General features: G+C 36.7%; 1 pseudogene across 1 annotated transcript; it reads left to right on the top strand.

Annotated features, from left to right (window-relative positions):
• Positions 1-1,321: 1,321 nt before the first annotated feature.
• On the top strand, positions 1,322-10,544 carry LOC149001038 (ribosome biogenesis protein BOP1 homolog; annotated as a pseudogene). The gene is made up of 16 exons (XR_016170656.1): positions 1,322-1,451; positions 1,581-1,700; positions 1,780-1,934; positions 2,839-2,957; positions 3,072-3,172; positions 3,630-3,785; positions 4,711-4,819; positions 4,926-5,028; positions 5,163-5,322; positions 5,421-5,547; positions 5,645-5,753; positions 5,828-5,898; positions 6,037-6,097; positions 9,042-9,269; positions 10,014-10,099; positions 10,475-10,544. The product of XR_016170656.1 is annotated as a ribosome biogenesis protein BOP1 homolog (transcript).
• Positions 10,545-10,916: the final 372 nt, after the last annotated feature.

Raw genomic sequence — 10,916 nt, 5'->3', positions numbered from 1 at the left:
ATAAATTTTTTATATTGATTTCCTCCAATATCTTATTGTTGTCTTTGAAATTTCATCATCAGGATTCTTTTTCACAATTCTAACTACATTAAATGAATTCTAATGAAATATATATAACCAATTTACTCATGTAATTAGACCTCAATTGATGCAAACATTCAAGAGCACCACAATGTTATATTTTACTCTTTTAAACTCAATGTGGTTTAGTGAAATCCGATCCTTATCATCCCTTTTGTGTTTATGAAATCAAACTCTATGATGCTGAAGTTTGTTTGGTTGTTGCATAATCCGTTATTATTTCATTAATTATACATTGAGTTGTACAGTCCAATACTATTTCATGAGATTTGTCTAATTACAAAGAAGTATTAGTGATAAATAAATGTGGAACATTCCACCAAGACCAAACTAAGGAGAGTCTAAAAGCTTCTTTAGCAAGAAACTCTGCAAACATATTAACTATCATGTGATGAAATGAAAATAAACATGCTGAAAACAAGTAGACAACCTCTTAATATCTATAACTAAACTAAGATTCTTCCAATCTTAGGAAAAGGAGTGACCCTACAAAGTGAAAATTGCATCAAAACAATCAAAAATTGACTTGAGAGTTTGAAGTTTCCATCGATTTTCCCGAGAAATAAACCATCTCTAATTGCTTCCAACTCTATAGCCATTGTCGAACCTCCTGGTCCGAACTTGCTTTGAGTTGCAACAAAATACCAACCAAATCCTAGAGAATACAGCTCCTGCCACCATTCCACAATGTACCATCCCATGAGCCATCAACAAAAATTTGAAAATAGTCCAAATCCTCGGCAGGATCAACTAGAGGTTGCTTAACCGAATGTCTCTCGACCAGATTAATGCAAACATGATTTTGAATGTTTGCAAAAAAAAAAAAAATAGTCATAGTACATCTAATAGAAGCCTCTACTCCTTTATACGCATTTGCATTTATACAATTCCAAATACACCAAATCATAGCACCTTATAATTGATTAATCAGATCAATTCTCATGATCCCTAAACTTGATTTAACAAATTCCATCTAGTCATGTAAGTGCTTGCCCTTAAAATCCCTAAGTGTGAATGCATAAAGGGGAAAGGCACCAACATTCTCTAGCATCATCATGTTTGAGAATGATGACTTAACTTATCTTTACTTCATGGTTGTTTGATGTATCTAAAATTGGCTTTTCATGTTTTGCATGCACTTTTGACTAAATGCTTATTTATCAAAAAAAAAAGAGAAATTTATTGTTGATAATCTTAATAGGAGTGTAGCTACCAACCCCATACTCCCTAATTTACCCACCGTTAGGGTTTTGGAGAAGGTGTTCTTAAACCCACCGTTAGGGTTTTTGTATTATAAGAGAAAAAATAAGCTTTGTTGTTCATAAATTTACTAGAAGATGGTTGAAGATGAAAGTCACAGAGGAGCAGAGGTTATTTTCTAAAATCTTGGCCATTGCTTATTTTACAGCAATGTTGTGAATAAAAATCTCTTTTTGGTGCTGAATGATAATTTTTCCCTTTCAAATTGTCACTGTTTTGAGTTTGAATAACTATTGCAGGATTCTGTTAACACGGACTCAATTGATGAGTTGGAGAGGGTTGTTTCCAGTGAAGAAGACCAGGATGAAGAGGCTGAAATCCATTCCCCAGTTGAAGAGAGTGATTCCTCTGAAGATGAGGTTCGCGATATACTTCTTTTAGTTTGAAATTTTGATTCGTGGAATCTGATTCCACTTTTTGGTTGTTTTGTCTTCCCAGGTTGCTCCGCGAAATACAATTGGTGATGTTCCACTAAAGTGGTACGAAGACGAGGAACATATTGGATATGATATTACTGGAAAAAAGATTAAAAAACAAGCAAGGAAAGATAAGCTTGAATCGTTTTTGGCTGGGGCTGACAACTCCAAAAATTGGTGAGCTTCATTGTCTTAGCATTCCCGAATTCCTCATATAATACTGTGATTTTTATTTGCTTAGGTGAAAGCAGTAACTCGATTTCTAGTTAACAACACAGTCATCAAGTCTGCTAGTTGTTTCACAAAAGGGGAACTATAGTTAATGCCTTGCCCGTAAACACTGGTAGGAATGATAGGAATGCCAACGGGAATGGCCGGAATGAGATACTAGGGGCTAACACCATAGGCTGAAACAGAGAGGTACTCCTGTAGTTGCTCTAAGTCGGACCAACTGAAATGGAGTTTAGTCTTAATAAATCGCTTGGGAGTTCACCCTCACCCTAGGAGTCGGAGTCACCTGTGAAAGGAACGGAGTTGGGTCCTAAGCCTAAATCGGATCGGCTTGGGTTCGAATGAATGAAAATCTCAGCTTACTAAAGACAAAATATTTTATTTTTTTGGAGTACCCAAGGAAGTGGTAGACAAATGGTGGGGATCCTGATACCATGTTGCAAAAATGAGAAAAATTCTTCCCTCTCTGCCCATGCTAAGATTGATTTTTTCAGTTTGTGTGATGGTTTCTTATGTAAAATTGTTTTACATATTTGAAAGCGTTTCAGGGAAGTGTTTTATTTTCTTTCCAAGCTTATAACGTCGGCGTTATTATGAAATTCATATGAGATGATTAGTGTCCATTCATTCTCAAATCCTGTGACCTGAAATTACTTTAGTGAAGAGTTTTGAGTGCTGTCATGATAATTTTTCCTGCTTTCAAATTAGCAGATCTTTGTATCGAGCTCTTGATAATTTTGTGCATCTTTTCCTTCGATCTTGTTTCTTTTCTACTTTTAAGCAAAGATCTTAGCAGCATTTAATTTCAGTAAAATTTTTTTTTTGATCCTGTGATGTTTTGTTGATGTAGGCGCAAAATTTATGATGAGTACAATGATGAGGAGGTGCACACGACAAAGGAAGAGACAAAAATTATTCGTAGGTTGCTTGAAAGGAAAAACTCCACATGCTGATGTTGATCCATATGCAGTCAGTGTTTCCTTTTCTGGCTGTACTCTTCACGTTAATGCTTATGTTTGGTCAGACTAAATATAATTGTCCTTGGTACAGAGATTGAATTGATTCCTCATCTTTTTCCTGCAGCCTTATGTCGACTGGTTTGATTGGGATGGTGCTAAGCACCCTTTGTCTAATGCGCCGAGCCAAAAAGGCGATTCATTCCTTCAAAATGGGAGAGCAAAAAGGTAAAGATAGGGTCTGGATGGAGTGAGATGGTAGTTGAGATTGTAGTTGTAGCGTAAACGTAGTGCTTTCTCTACCCCTTGTCTCTCTTAAAGAGGTTGAATGTATGCCATTACGTTCTACTTGGGATATTCGGCTACTTTGATTTGACTAACAATTTAGTAAGGGAAAAACGATATACCATGGTTGTAAGTTTCTCTATACCAGAATTCGAATGTCACCTTTGTATCGCAGCCTATGTCCGACCAGCATTGTAATTATCATACATCCTATGGTGAATGTACTATTTTAATTTATACTTAAGACTTTTTTGTGTCTGTTCTTTATCCCAATTGTCCTTTGACACCTTTTTAATTGTTGTATGAGATTATTTAAATTGATCCACGGTCAACACTCGATCATGTATTGATCAGTTGAGCTGGTTTGTTGCTTCATCCCTGTTGTTTCTTGTGAATCTAGGTTGTTCAGTATGTCCGGGCTATTCGAAAAGGTCTGATAAAGTTTGACAAGACGAAAGAAGAACCACAGCTTTATTTATTGTGGGGTGACGATTCCGGCTCGATTGAAAAAGCTGGGGGCTAAACTATATTCCTGCACCCAAAAAGAAAATGCCAGGTAATTCTTCAGTGCTCTGTTTTTTTTTCCTACAAACTCCTTTCCCTCCTGGAAGGGTAGTAGAATTACAATGGTAAGATAGAACAAGGGCAGTATAATCTCATTCAGCGATTATCCACATTGAAATGTACCCATTCCTAACTAAGTTCACCCGAGAAAATAGAAAGTAATAAATAAAAATCTTATATGATAAAGGAATGTACCCATTTCCTAACTAAGTTCACCCGAGAAAATGTACCCATTACTTTTAAAGTACTTTTTAATACAAATATTTTTTATAATAAACTAAAGTACTAAACAAACATTCAACAATGACATTCATAAAAATAATAAAAAAAAAAAATTCAAGAATCACAATTATGAAAAATTATCCAAAGAAAAGAATAAAAACATAACTTCATCTCATCAAGCATCATAAGATTCATAACAATAATTATGTAGTATGTACTATATCGGTAATCAATGTGAAAAATGAAAATGAAAGAAAAGTAGTATGTACTAAATCAGTAATCATTGAATATGGCTCATGCTTCACATTCTCATTGCCGACAGACACTTTGGGCCTCGGAGTTCATTTGCAAATTGGGCCTCGATTTTGAAATGGCTTACATATTTAAATTTATATACGGCATTGTAGAATAAATTATGATTAAAAAAAATGCACAAATTACAAAATGTAAAAAAAAGGCTGCTTTAGCATCTAGGCGGCAAAGCGGAAGTGCCTAAGCAAAAAATCAGACCGTTAGTTAAGTGGTCACAATTTAAGCGGTTCAAAAACCGCTTTACCGCCTAGGTGAATGCTTTGATAACCATGGATCAATGCCCAAGGTTCGTCATCCATCATGTTGCACATCATAATTTGTGGTGCTTCATTAGAACTAAGAATTTATTCGTTGTTGATGTCTCTTCTTTTATAACCTTGCAGGCCATGAGGAATCAATCAATCCTTCAGTTGAGTACATTCCTACCCAAGAAGAGATCAATTCTTACCAGCTGATGTATGAGGAAGACCGTCCCAAATTTATTCCAAGAAGGTGTTATACCCTTCAACTTTAATTCATTATTTGCATTCACTAGCTTCTAGCTTATGATAGTTGGGAGTAAGAACACAGAGTCTATTGCCTGTTGTGCTTTTCATAGGTATGATTCTCTGAGAAGTGTTCCAGCCTATGAAAATGCTTTGAAAGAATCATTTGATCGTTGTTTGGACCTGTACTTGTGCCCTAGAACCAGAAAGAAACGTGTGAGTAAAGGAATCAACTGAAACTTTAGTTGTAATTGTGCTTTATTAGTCGTGCTCTTGATTGCTCGTTTTATGATTATTGCTGTTTCATTGTTAACTTGATTGGTATTGTTTTTCTCTCTTGATGTTAACAGATTAACATTGATCCTGAGTCCCTAAAGCCCAAACTACCAAGTCGGAAAGATCTGAGGCCTTACCCAACTAGCTGTTTTCTTGAGTACAGAGGGCACAAGGATGCTGTTCTGTCAATCTCCATTGAACCACCGGGGGAACGGACAGAACATATGGCTTCTGGTGAGGGATGACCCTAATGGCATTTCTATTATCTCCTGGAAATTTTTTGTACTTTTATCATCATTCTTATTATTTGAGTTATGGATGCGAGGTTCAAGCTGATGGAACCGTCCGTGTTTGGGAGATCAAGACTGGTCGATGTGTTAGAGTCCGGGACATTGGTGAAGCGATTCGGTGTGTTGCTTGGAATCCTTTGTCCGAACTTCCCATTCTTGCAGTTTCAACGTATGCAAACTTACATTCAGTTTTTTCTCTTCCATTGTTGTAGCTCTTTTTCTTATATCAGTTGATTTATTTTCCACTAAATTATTATCTGCTATAGGGGGCAAGATGTGTTGGTTTTGAACACTTTGGACTTGGAAATGAAGAACAACAGCAAAAGATCAAAGAACTGCTGCATGTTGAGGCTCCTGCAACTAAAGATGATTCTGGTCAGTCAAATTTTCAGTATTTCAGATTAATAGAATACGTTAGACATTTTTTCCATTAATTTTTGTGTGTGTAGGAAATACCACAACCACTGTTAGCTGGCTTAAACATGAGAAACTTGATGGCATCAAGCTGAAGCATTTTAAGGTACATTTTGTCTTTGCTGATATTCTTGATAAGATTTATTGGTTAAACGAACCTTGCTATCTCATGTGTGTTGAAAGTTGGAACTAGTGTTAATGTTGACTAAACCATTTACTTGTTACTTCCGTTTGACTGTTGTAGACGGTATCCTCAATTGAATGGCATCGGAGGGGAGACTACATATCTGCAGTCATGCCAAGTGATATCCTTTTCAGTTGATTTCAATTTATTTCTTGATTGCTACATTGAATCATGGGGTCTTAAAAGAACTGGCAAATTTGGTCAATAACTAATGAGTTTCTTTTGAAAAATTGCTCTTTGAGTTATATCCTTTTAAGTCCACTGATAAAGTCTTCCCAAAATTGGTGTTTCAGACTCATGTTTACATTCGTGAACATGGGATTAATTAGCAATGTTAAAGTCTTTGTTACTTAGGCTATTTAGTGTGAGATAAAGTGACATATGTTCAGTCTACTTACCTGAGGATGCGTAAGCTGCTAAAGGGTAAAAATCCTTTTTGGAGATAAGAATAGGACACTGGATCTTAGTAGAATTTTAGGTAGAATTCTTTGTCTTGCTAGAAGTATGAATATCTATTGTAGATGACCTAATATCGAAATCCTAATCTTAATAGGGAACTGCTAGCTCTCCGGGCGAGAGGAGGATTAATGTGATCATGTTTACTATTCGAGTGGTATACAGAAGGCCCAAGCAACCATGATAATATAGTTTAACTTAATAGAAATAAACAAAATAGACTCGGGAATTAAGGTTTTCTTAACAACTCAGCCGCATGGGGTTGGCATCATGGATCCTTACCATCTAATCAACTCTATTTGAGCTCATACTTGATACAAGGTCTTAGGCATGAGTGTCTTTCCTCACCAGTTATCCTAGCATCCCTTTAGCACTGTCCTTGGCTCTTTCGGTTCCTTCAATCTGAATCAATTTAGTCTTCAATGGAGCATCCAAAGGCTCAGTTGAAAATGCGCATGCCACCTCTTGCGACTCTCATATTAGATCTGCTCCCACATCTTTATCTTTCCTAGTCTGCCCGGTCATGTATCTCAACTGCTCATCTCTGCTACTCTTTGCTGTCTATATGATGTCTCTTAACTGCCCAACACTCCTCAAGAAACATTGTAGCTAGTTGAATGACAGTCCTGTAAAACCTTATTCTAAGTTTTGAAGGAATATGCCAATCACACAGCACTCTTGTTGCACCTCCCACTTCTACCACCCTATTTTAATTTTCTGTGAAATGTCCTCTATGTCATTACGATAAACCTGATGTACAATAACAAATTATTATAATTCTCTGACCTGTATGAGCTTGTTACGTATCTTTTGTCACCGCAAGATGCAGTGTGCATCTGTAATAAATGGAACACGGAAGATGAAGACTAGGAAGGAGGTAAGTAGCCATTCATAGAAGAAGATCCAGGAAGTAAAGAAGAGATTTTGTAGGTAAAAAGAAAAGAATGAATTGAAGAGAGGAAGGGATATCCAGTTACAAACATCACCAAAAAAATGGAATTTCAAGTCTGCTTAGAAGTTAGTTATATCCTTACATAGATGGTTTAGATGTAATGTAGGTTTTAACCCTAAGTAGTGGGGGAGCTTCCGATGATCCGTATAAGATAATAATTTTCATACTCAAGAAAATCCTTATGCTATTTTCATTAGTACCAGGGTATTTTATGTAATTGGTTCGGCTAATTATTTTTTAGGATGTGGCAAATTACTGTAGTTTTACTAAAAGTTTCTGGACTGTAGATAGACTATTTGAATAAATAAATTAAAAAAACAGAAGCTTAGTGGTAACTCAACCCTCATGAAATTCACTGATACTTCTGAAGGAGTCTCTAGAGTAATTATGGAAAGAAGGGAGATCCTTATGTCACTTAGTGATGTTTGAAATGACCTTACACTCCAGAACCTGGCAATATATATTTACTGTGCAAATTCCAACCAGAAAATTCTGATGGAAGTGCTTTGAAAGTGAGTTTGAAGTTTCAAAAAGATGCAAGAATGCATTCACTGTAATGAAACAAATGACATGTCAGCAATTGTGTGCAACTTTCCAGGCCACTTGCCCTCCTGTTTGGTTTTGGAATTTGGTCAGTGGGATGGGTATGAGGTCCTATATCTGGTGTGTCCCATGATGGACTGCAACTTGGTGGTCCTTAACTGATGAACAACTTTTTAGACATCACATGGTGATGTTTTTATTTTCCTGAGGGGGGGGGGGGGGGGGAAGAAGAAGAAGAAGAAGAAAAGGCATATGGAATATTAATGGACTGACTAGACCTTTAGAGTCCAAATGCAACAAAAGCCTCTGCTTATTCCAAATCAGTACTTCAAGGTAATGTGTCAGGGTGCTAAAGCAACATATTTAGTATTTGTCCAAACTCAAGCTTTTGAAGACACATACCCCATAGTTTGGAGTCCCTGGATTCCTGTGGAATTGATCAATTTAGTCCAAGAAACTCTGAGACTTGTCCTTCTTGGCGTCAAGATCTTATGGCAAAATTCCAGATGAGAGGTGGGTAGGGAAGAAACCAATTCCTTAGTCAATCTGTTTGCTGAATTACCACAATAAAGCATAGTTTGAATGGAGGAGAGGATGAGGGGTATCTATTCTCCTTAGACATAGTTAATGATTTGCCCCATTAAACATTTAATGGCAAGAGGACCTTTCACACCTTCCATTAGAGACCATATGTATTATTGGAAATGAGATTCATTAGTCTTTTATTTGACCTGCACTTCTCTCATATCTAAAGAACTAAGAAACTCCCAACTTTAATAGATTGTCCATAATCTCTGTGTTTCCTTGTCCTTATCATACTCTACTGCTTAGTTAAAATATCGAAAAATGCAAGCTATTCTGGGCTTAGGCCCATGTCTTACACTGAGGGTATCACAGTTTCCAATATAAAGGCTCGCAGGACTGACTGCATAAATAGGAATCTGATCTCAGAAAATTAGGAAGCTATTGACCCTTGGATGGTCACCAGCAATTACCGTAGTGTGGGATACTTTTTCCCTTCAAGAACATTTTGTTTTCTGTTAATTCTTCAAAATTGTTTTTGTATTCACATACTTTCCTGATTGGTATGACATTCCTTGACCCTCTTTTGTACGTGAATCAAGAGCGATAATGATACACCAACTGTCAAAGAAGCTCTCACAACATATTCCTTTTAAGTTGCATGGGCTTCCTGTTACATCAGCTTTCCATCCATCTCGTTCCATCTTCTTCATCGCTACAAAGAAAAATGTTCGTGTTTATGATTTGGTGAAGCACAAGCTTATCAAGAAGCTTGAGACAGGACTTCGTGAGGTCTCCTCCATTGCTATTCATCCTGCAGGTAAAAGATTTCTTTGTTAGTTTTTAAAAATTTTCCTGTCATCAAAATCTGTGGGAGGCTATCTGCTGCCTGGTGCTGAGGAAGGCCTTCTTATGCAAGTACAAATACAGACACTCTTATCAAGATGGATAGAACCCATATTTTATGGACTGGTAGACTGCAAGGTCCAACTTTGTTTTTCGCCAAATGTCAAATAACACTGAAAATTTAGGTCTCACCAGATGGTGGCATGGTGACTGCTGAGTGGGTGCATTCCAATAGACAAATGCATATTAATACATGGGATGGTTGGACTGAATTAGAGTATGATAAGTGTACCTTGTGGCCAATCCGGACTGCTTATTTATCCGTTGCACAGAATTGCCGCATCATTCTCCGTTGTGGCAAAAGTTGTCAGCTCATATAAAAAGGCCTTCTATGTTGGCTTGCAATAGGCCTTTTGCCTATATACTTATAATACAAAGAGAAAAGGAAAATTTTTTCTATAACCATGTTTGGCTGAAGGAAAAAGGTCATATCTTTTGAGTGACAGTAGATCTGTTGTATCACATGCCTATTCAAAAAATATGCAGCTTTTATCAATAACATAAATGACAAATTGTTTTCAGATTATTTACATAAATATCCTTTTGGAATAAGGAAATGGGCAATCAGAAGGTGGTCACAGTGTCTCTTCATTTGTGTGACAACCAGACGCATCCTTTGTAATCAAGTATATATATCTGAGATGTCATTTGTCTGCAGGTGATAATGTTATTGTGGGGAGCCGAGAAGGAAAACTTTGTTGGTTTGACATGGATCTTTCATCTCTAACCATACAGAACTCTCAAGTATGTTTATAACTTTTGCAATGTGTCTTGAACATTCTGAAGAATTTGGATATCTTAGGGATCATGTGCTAGTCGAATGGACTGTTGGGCAAACCCTTGCTTAGCCATCTTTTGGCTACCCGAAAATAGGCTTTCAGCAAACTCAACTAATTTGGTTTGTCGTAATCATGTTTGGCTCCTACTAGGAGGTCTTGGCTTCAAGCCTCCTTGTCACCCTTCTTTTTTTCTTAAAAAAATATTTTTTTTTTCAGAATAAGAATAAGGAAAGAGAGAGTCTATATCCTATATTGATCCTGGGATCACTGTATGAGCATTAGTTAAAATGCAAATGTCATTTTCCTCATCATCATAATCACATTTAATGGGAATTCTCAGGTGCCACCCGAAGGACATCACAAATGTTGTGTTCCATCGGTCATACCCTCTTTTTGCTTCTGTTCGATGATCGCACAGAGCATACGTCTTCCATGGCATGGTTTATTCAGATCTCAACCAAAATCCTCTTATTGTGCCATTGGAAATTCTCCATGGGCATTCCAATGCGAATGGAAGAGGTCAGTGCTTGTTCATATTATGTTCTCTTTTCATTATTTTCCTGACGTTGGTAGAAGCATTGAAAAGGTAAAAGTTGTTAATTGAAATTACTTTGGGAGAAAACCTGAAATATTGCCCATTCTAATTGTATTCTCACGATTTTGTAGCTTCTGAAGTATGCCACTTTGTTGTTATATGTTTAACTCTTAAAAGTTTCCCTTAGATATCATATTCTAATTTTGCTACATCAAAGGGGAATATTTTTTAATTGATGACTCGTGCA

Source organism: Hakea prostrata, chromosome 11 (assembly GCF_041222555.1).
Source record: "Hakea prostrata isolate BN-2017 chromosome 11, UWA_Hpros_2, whole genome shotgun sequence".
Taxonomy (NCBI): domain Eukaryota; kingdom Viridiplantae; phylum Streptophyta; class Magnoliopsida; order Proteales; family Proteaceae; genus Hakea; species Hakea prostrata.
This window is presented reverse-complemented; position numbering and strand designations above follow the sequence as displayed.